This window comes from Jaculus jaculus, chromosome 3 (genome assembly GCF_020740685.1).
Source record: "Jaculus jaculus isolate mJacJac1 chromosome 3, mJacJac1.mat.Y.cur, whole genome shotgun sequence".
Lineage (NCBI taxonomy): Eukaryota > Metazoa > Chordata > Mammalia > Rodentia > Dipodidae > Jaculus > Jaculus jaculus.
The window spans coordinates 91,708,740-91,718,022 of record NC_059104.1 but is presented as its reverse complement, the minus strand read 5'-3'; the positions used below and the strand labels follow the sequence as shown (position 1 = coordinate 91,718,022).

The following is a 9,283-nucleotide window of genomic DNA, read 5'->3' as shown; positions in this document are numbered from 1 at the left end:
GCATTGAGAAGTAGAGAGTGAGGGAGACAATAAAGTTCCTGCCCTCAGAGAGCTTCATTTCTGGTGAAAGCATTTGCTTAAAACAATGCATAATCAAGTAAGCAATGAACAGTTCTACATAATGTAGTCACTACTATCACATTGGCCTTCAGCTGGTTTATCTTACAAAGGACATGGACTTCACAAACCTCACTCGGTGCCTTCATCATACATTTTAATAGTCACTCCTACCTATAAGAAAAAGCAAACACAAGCTTCCTTTGATGATAGTGATATGTATTGGCAGGAATTTTGATTATGTACATTATTAAGACAAAATTCCATTACCTCCCTAATGGCTACAGAATAAAAGCCAGACTTTATAGTCTAGCATGTAAGGTATCTTGAATACTCACCCTACACTACCTTTTCTGACTAACTTCCACCACTTATCACCACAAATGTAATGTAGGTGAGGTGACTTCCAACAATTAATTCTTCCCCATTCCCTGACACTTTGATTCTCTGTTGTCTATTACCCTGGCCTCTCATTTCCTGCTCACCTCCAAAAGTGTTATCTTCCACGTTATCTCATCCACTCACTCCCATGATGACATCAGGGTCCACCATTACCAGTATCTGTACAATCTCCATACTCTTAAACATCCCACATATCAGCCCACCATAGAACATTGAATTCCTTCTGCCCATTCATTCTTGTGCCCTAATTTCAACTCTCCTTCAAACCCAAGAGAATTGACAATTTAATTACCCTATGGCCTTTTCATCATCATTATCCTAAGCTCTCCCTATTGATCCTCATCCAACTTAAAAGTATGGACAACCATCTCAGAGATACCTTTTGTGCATACCCTCAATTCTCACAAACCAACTCACTCCATACTCAACAGCTAGAGGGGTATATAGTGTGCAGAGGCCTGCTTCAGATCCAAGGCCCCCAGCACAGTTCCAAACCAAAGGGACTGACATCCAGGTCTTAGCTGGGGCACTCTTCTCTCTCCTGTCTTCTCCCCAGTGATTCATTGCATAGTAGAATTACAAAAGCCAACCACTCTTGCCTTAATTTGAAACAAGTCTGAAGGCCTGCCTAACAGTTCTGTTGTGATGACATTACAGACCCCCCGCCATACTCTGCCCAGACTTATTCCTTTTACTCCTTTATAGGTATTTTCAAAAAAAAAAAAATTCATTACTCACTAAAACTTCTTGCATGTAACTCTCCACTTCAGAGTCTATTTTCAGGGAATTTTACCCAAGGCATGTGGCACTTCCAATCATTGGGAGCAAAATCTAAAATGAATTTTAGGTCTAATAACCCTGCAGCTGGCTGATGGGCATCACTGATGTCAGCACTGGTGGCATGTATAGCAGAAAGCTCCGGGCATGGTATCATGGAGTCATGGTTAGAGAAGCTAATGGTGATTTCTGTAGGATACTGAGAGAATAAAATGTTCTAGCAACAACCTTGAAATATACAGACTCTGGGATTACATAGAATATTAGTGGGGACTACTGGTACATTGAGGAGTGAAAAGAAGGGTTTATAGGTTTATAGGACCAGCATTTATTCACAGGTACATGATTAGTACTGACTCTCATCAGGATTTGGAATCATCTAGGAGAAAAACCTCTGGGCATACCTGTGAAAGAGTAGAAATGTGGAAAGACCTGCTCTAAATGCGAATGCCACCATTTCATGGGCTGGGTTCTCAAACTGAGTCGAAAAGAGAAAGTGAGCTGAGGTCACCTTCCTCTGCAACTGACGGCAAGTGCAGCGTGACCCGCTGCCTCATGCTCCTCCTACCATGCGTTCCCGCCATGATGAATTATACTCTTATACTGTAGCCAAAACGAACGCCTCATTCATCAAGTTACTTTTGTTAGGTACTGTCACAAAACTAATGCATAGATTCAACAAAATTCTAAGACACATTGCTCAACCCCATGGAAGGCTACTATGCTAAGGTTTGGACCCCATTTTCAGAAAGAATGAAACCCTGACAACTAGAATGGGAAAATCTGCGCCATCTATGTGCTTGAAAATCTACAATTTCCAGTTTGTTTGTTTGTTTGTTTTTATTTTGGACCCTCTGGACCAGCAACAGTGTCCCACTCCCACTCCCAAGCTGGCATTTTCATCATTATTGAAAAACATCAAGATGCCTTGGTTATAAGACACTATCCTGCATCTCTTACAGGACCCACAGATACTATAGGGATGGTTTAAAACACAGAGTTCTTATTAATCTAGGAGGAAACAGTGGGTAGGCAGCAAGGGAGTATCTTAATTCAGATGAATAAAGGATTCCAATCTGAATGGTTAGGGGTGGAAGGCAGGCACTCCAGGAAAAATATAAAGCTGTTGATTAATTTCTATAACAAATGCAGAACTCACAGAATAAAGAAACAGGATTTGTTCTCATGTGGATAATTTGTGAGACAGTACCTTATATGTGTGTGTGTATGTATGTGTGTGAATGAGAGAGAGAGAGACAGACAGAGAGAGAGAGAGAGAGAAAATAATATATCCAATCTTCCTAGGAAGGGAAAGATTAGAGAAAGAAAGCTGTTTTGGATAGGGAGATGGCTCCACCCATAAAGTGTTTGCCATACAAGTACAAGGACCCTCAAGTCCTTGAATCCCCAAGTTGGCCATAGCAGCAGAACTCTAGGGCTTTATGGCTAACTGGTCTAATTGAATAGGCAAGCTCTCAGTTCAATTGGAGACCCTGCCTCCAAAAATAAATCAGATAGCAACTGAGGAAGATACCCAAATTTGACCTCAGGCTTCTAGGCTCACATACACATGTGCACACACCTGTGCACCCATTTATGTGAACATACACACACACACCACATACACCACATATGCACAGCACATACACATGCAGAGAGCTAAAAGAATGAAAGCCATTTTTATCAAGGAACGGGCATGATTACATATTTGGAGGACTATTAGAAACACTGGAGGTTGAGGCTGGTGTGGAGCATTTGAGAACCAGGTAATACCTGGATCCTTATTTTGGGTCCAAATTACAGTGGCTTCACTCTTCCACAAGCCCATCCACCGACCAGTTCTGACACCCTTTGGTAGTTAGCAGGATCCAAACAATGACTCCCAGGCCTGTGACATAAGAGCGATGAAAGAAAGAATCCAATTCAAGAGGAATTCTCTAAATCATCCCCTCTGACCAAATCAAAACAGTATTTCAACCCTGCAGGAAATGGTAGAGATAACTCAAGAGCAAAGGCATGTGGGGTTGACATCCCAATCATATCCCATTTAATTCACCCTTCTGGATACTGCACAATCCAGATAGATGGGATGAAGGGCAGCGGTTCACAGAAAATCTCACCAAGCAGTCACCTCAGTTACAGTTACCACATATAAAGCCTTAAGCACATGGTATGCTAACCACCACTCTGGAAAACGTGTTCTTTCCCATTCCGGCCAGAAAATAGTAGCAGATGCAGTTTGCACCATGTGGAGATAGACACAAGGACATACAGACACACTTGCCACAAGACTAGCTTTCCTGTTTGATAACATTATCTAAAGAAAACTGAACTGTTTCGACATCCTGCAGAACATCTATTATTCCACTTTGTCCATGACGGCCCCTCCACCTCTCCAGATGAGCTGAAGCGAGTGCACGGAAGGTGACGGAGCCTGGAAGGGCTTGAGCAGTGGTGTGGGGGGCCGGGATTCTGCAGAATTGTCAAATTTTTCATTGTCTACATTCATTGTGCATAGTACTGCAATACATAAGGATACGTTTTTATAGATGTATACTGTATGCTGAGCATATTTTCCCCAAACCCCCTTATATCCCCTTGCCAGCCCTTCCTTCCATGAGTCCTCTCTGTTCCCCTAGATAGCTTCCCTCCACTTTCTTGTCATCTGTACATATGTGAGTATATGTATCTACTATATAAAATCTAGAAAACAAAATTGAAAAAAATATATTTGTCTTTCTGAACCTGGCGTAATTTGCTTAACATGATCATTTTCCATTGCATCAATTTTCTTGCAAATGACATAACTTTGTTCTACTTATTGGTGGCATATGTCTTTAATACCAGCACTGAGGTAGGAGTGAGTTTGAGGCCAGCCTGAGACTACATAGTGAATTCCAGGTCAGCCTGGGTGAGAGTGAGACTCTACCTTGAAAAGAAAAACAAAGCAGTGAAAGTCTCATTTTATTAACATTCATGCCACATTTTCCTCACTCACTCCTCTGTTCCTGGACACCTGGGCAGTTCCAAGACTTAACTATGGTGAGCAGCACTACAGTAAGCAAGGGTGTGGTGGTACGTGTGACATGCTGACTTGACATCTGGGTAGACACCAGGAGTGGTATAGCTGGGGGTAGGGTAGAACTGTTTTAGTTTTCTGAGAAGCTTCCGTGCTGCTCCCAGTAGTGGCTGGAGTGGCTTATAGTCCTTCCATCAGTGTATAAAGTTTCCCTTTGGTCCATACCCTCATCAACATTTGTTGGGGTTTGTTATCTAGCTTTCCTTCTTTTTTTGTTTGGTTTTTGAGCCAGAGTCTCACTCTAGCTCAGGCTGACTTGACACTCACTCTATAGCCCAGGATGGCTGTGAACTCACAGTGATACTCCTACTTTAGTCTCCAAAATGCTGGAATTATAGGGTGAATCATTTTCTTAATGTCTGCCACAGACTGGCTTTGTAAAAGCACAGCTGAGACGCCAAGCTTGAGATGATCCCCTGAGAGATGGCCCGCTGTCCTCCAGGTCAGACTATACATTTTAATTCCATGACTATCTTAGGCCTTCTCCCCATAACTATAATGCATAAGTCTGTGTACCAAGGGAAAATTTGTCCCACATTTTTAGATATCTTCATTCCCTAGACTTTAAATAAAACTATAGCTCTCATCAACTCTCTAGAGTCCTTGTACCAAAATTTTAGCAGTCCAGAAAAGAAGCCACTGTACAGGTAGAAGAGATTGATCGTAGCCATCAGGACAAGTAAGCCATCCCTTCCAGGAGAAAATGAAGTGTTTGTTCACCAGGTGACCCATCCTGAATACTTTCCTGTCTAATTCTAAACAAATAAATACAGGTGTCAATGTTTTAAAATGGCTTGGTTAGGCTAGAGAGTTGGGTCTGTTTAAGTGCTCACTGTGCAAGCATGAAGACCTGAGTTCAGTTCCCCATGTAAAAATGTTGGGCAAGGCAGCACCCTCCTATAATCTCAGCACTGGGAAGGCAGACAGACACAGGCTAATCTCTAGGGCTTCCAGGCTGGCTAGGCTGATTTAATCAATGTGATCTATGTTCTAGGAGAAACTGTGTCTCAAAAAAAAATAAATAAATAAATAAAATGGAGAGGGTCTAAGGTCTGTTGACCTGGCCTCCACGCATATGCGCACACATGCACGTGGGCATACACACACACACACACACACACACACACACACACACACACACACCATGGCTTGGTGGCCAGGGATCCAGGAGTTCATGTTCATTGTAGCTGAGGATGCTGTTCCCATCAGCAGGTAAACCACATAGACATGCAGAGTGGAACCCAGAGTGTATAATAGAATGTGGATGAATGAGGATCTGAGGCAGCCTCTAGTTTGGGTCTCAAGGTAAGATTAGCCCCATCAAACCTGTATCACTTCATCTGCAGACAGGGTCCAATGAGAATACAGGAGGAGGTTTTTCTTAGAAGGCATAACACAGCAAGCAGAGGTGAGAGTGGGTGGCCAGCAGTTCTGGGACATGCCATCCTACCCCCCTTAGGACTCAGCACTGATCATATCTACTAGCAGCACAGATTGGTATCTTCATAAAGGTACATCCTTCTTGAAGACTTCCTCCTACCCGAATGGAGTGTCCTTGTCCTTGGAGATATCTTTTCCCCATCAAGGAGTATCCTTCTTGCCTTAAGGCAGGACAACTCAAAGCTCCATGCAGGATTGCCTGAGGCCTCCATTATAACTGCTCATCAGCCTGCCCTGTCCAGTCTCCCTTATTCCCCACCTTTCAGACATTGCTTCTGAGAACATTTCTCAATAAATTCTACATACAAATCTCCACCTATAACCAGATATCTAGGAATCCAGTATACTCTAGCAAAAGTGAAACAGCTAAAATCCTACTGTTCTCTTACTCCATACCTTTATCCATGCTGCTGAAGGTGTCCTAGAAAATACTCAAGCATGTCAACTATTCCTATTATACACGCATTCACTAATGCCCACAGTGGTCCTCAACTCTCCCCAGGGATCATTGCTTCTTGTAGCTTTCTAGGACAACTATTTCAGATTCTCTCCTGTCATTTCCACTAATGTTTCCTCACTCCTTCTCTGCCAATCAATCACTTTCACTCTCCATTATATCAATTACAACATAAAATATGCTGATATTTCCCTTACTAAAAAAAGAATTATTCTTTAAGCCAGCTTCCCTCTCCAACTAATGGATCATTTCTCCTTCCTTCATTGAATGACTTTTTGAAAGAGTACTCCACTAGATTTTTCTAATGTCTATCTTTCCATTTTTGTCTTACTTTTAAAACCTTTCAGGTATAATTTTGTACCATAACAATCACCCATTTAACATGTAAAACATGTCAAGATTTTAAAATTCATAGACTTATAAAATTATTAGCACTGTCAGTTTTGAATATTTTTATTAGCCCAAAAGGAAAGTCCCAACTAATTGGCAATAATACTCCACTCATCTCCATGCCCCATCCCCTAGCCCCAGGCAACCACTCATCTATCTTCCGTCCCTATTCTAGACTTTTCTTACAAGTGGAATCATCCAATATCTGGTCCTTCATAATGATTTTCTTTCACTTGCACAATGATTTCAAGGCTTACTCACATTATATGTCAGGGCTTCATTCATTTCTATGGCTGCGTAAAATCCCATTGTAAGAATATAGCACATTGTATTTATCTTTACATTAGTTAATAGACATTTAGATTGCTTCCATTTTTGTGGGCTTTTTTTTTTAAAGTTTTCAGGTTTTTATGTTGCTAAAAACTGAAAAATACAAGACAACAGGCACATGAAAGTAAAATAATTATATTTTTATAATTAGCTCAGCCTTCCAGGAAACAGGACCACTCAAATCTAGCAATTTTAAAAGTTTTATTGAGAATGTTAATATGTTAATATACTATAGTTTGGTCCTGCTCCCATCACATTACCCTCTTTTTTCCTGTCTCCTCTGTCTGCCCCCCATCCACTGAGAACCCTCCTCTTTCATTGCTGTCCTTCCTCTGTTCTGAGGTCTCATTCCTTTTTATCTTCTTCCATCCTCTACATCAAAATGTTGATGATCTCAGAACAGTGCAGGTATTGTGTGGGTACTGGTAACCACTGCCTAATCACCAGTTTGTTCATGACAGATGGACAGTACCATAGAATTCTTCCTGCCCTGGGCTCTTACATTCTTTCTGTCCCTCTCCCTCAAAGTCCCCTGAGCCTTGGAGGGCATGCTAGAAATCTCCTTTAGTGTCAAGCTCCTGACGGCCTCTAACTTTTTTTCCCTTTGATGATTTTGAGTCTCCTCAGTGTCTACTGCCATCTACATAGAGAAGGTTCCCAGGCTATCAGTGACAGAAGCACTCATTAAATCCTCCACTTCTTTTCCAGTGTTCTCTTGGCCCTGGCAAGTGTGATAGAGATGACTCACCCAGTGCTAAACATTTAGTTTTCTGTTCTTGTCATTTTGGTGAGTCTTAAGGCTCCCTGGTATTCACTACTATCAGTACAAAACAGGTTCTCTAACCAAAATTCAGAGCAGCATTACTTAAAGCATCACTAAATTAATTAAAGATAAACACAAACATTTAGAAGAACAGTGGGAGTATCTCTCTAGGGTCTATATCATTCCAAGCCTTGGGCTTTTGACTTGATTCTCAGTACCAGATATGAATTATCTCCAATAAGAGAGCAGCTGATTACCCCCATAACTTATGTGTCACTATTGCACACATGGCTACATCTTGCCTGTCAGGTTGCTTTTGAGTTTTGCAGGATCCACCATTTGTTCACACTGTTGATGACTTTTATACTCTAGTAGCTCACATAGTGCTTTTCCAGCACTATCCAGAAGGTAATGAGCTCCATCTCAGTTCCAGCTTGATTTCTCAATGTGCTATGGCTGTACCTGTGGTATCTTCAGCTTAAGGTCTTACTATCTAGTTCTGGTGGCTAACCAAGTGCTTTGGCAGTGGCCTGTACTGTTCTGGGGGCCTCATGAGCCTCCCTGACCAATGGCTTACTGGGGTAGGATGGGAGGGGCATGACTCATTTCTGGAGCTGGGATTTAACTGCAACAACCTACGGCTTCAGAGGAAAGCTTTCTCCTTCCTAGCCAGGTTCTTTAACTCTCTGTCTCTTTTTCTGTAAGAAAGTTCTATCTTAATTAGTTAACAAAGAAGTCGTTTTCTATAGTATTCATTCATGTGGTCTTTAGGTCTTTAATTTTGAGAAACCCTCCTTTTCTTCTCCCTGCCTTTCCTGTCTCTCTCTTAGACTTTTCTACCTCCTGTATTCTGTCCCTTCAGTGTCTACTATCTCCTCCTCTAATCCCTCCCTACTTCTCCTCTTTCCAAGCCTCATTTTAGTTCTCCGAATGGAACTACTGTTGCTTAATACAACTTACAAACAAATTAAACTATTCCAGGTTAAGATCCACATAAGAGAAAGAATATTCGATATTTGTCTTTCAAAGCCTGGATTACCCCATTTAGTAAAATTCCAGAACCATCAAGCTTCTCATAATTTCTTTCCTCTTTACAGTTGAATAAAACTACATTGTGTAAATGGACCACATCTTCATTTTCTATTCATATGGGCTGATTGCATTTCCTAGCTATTGTTTTTAAAGCAGCAACAAACATGACTAAGCAAGTACCTCTATAGCAAAGTGTAGTCTTTAGGGTACATGTTCAAGGGTGGCATCCTGTGGGTCATGTGACATATAAAAATGTGGAGCACTTCATGAATTTGAGTGTCATCCTTGCACAAGGGCCATGTCAATCTTCTCTGCATCATCCCAACTCTAGTGTATGTGCTGCTAAAGTATTGCTGTTTACATTTTGCACTCTTATGTTGTATTGCTGTTGTGGACAATCTTGTGTAACTTAGGTGGGTATGTATTTTCATTTATCTTGAGTACACATTAGGAATGAAATAGTTGGGTCACTTGGTAACTAACTTTTTGAGGATCTGGAAAACTATGTTGTACATCACCATGTGACTTTCCATTCATTCCCACTAGCAGTGCACCA

General features: G+C 41.4%; 1 non-coding gene across 1 annotated transcript; it reads right to left on the bottom strand.

The window, feature by feature from the left end:
- Positions 1-8,975: 8,975 nt before the first annotated feature.
- On the bottom strand, positions 8,976-9,078 carry LOC123459698. Its single transcript, XR_006636456.1, has one exon. It is a non-coding gene; the product is annotated as a U6 spliceosomal RNA (small nuclear RNA).
- Positions 9,079-9,283: the final 205 nt, after the last annotated feature.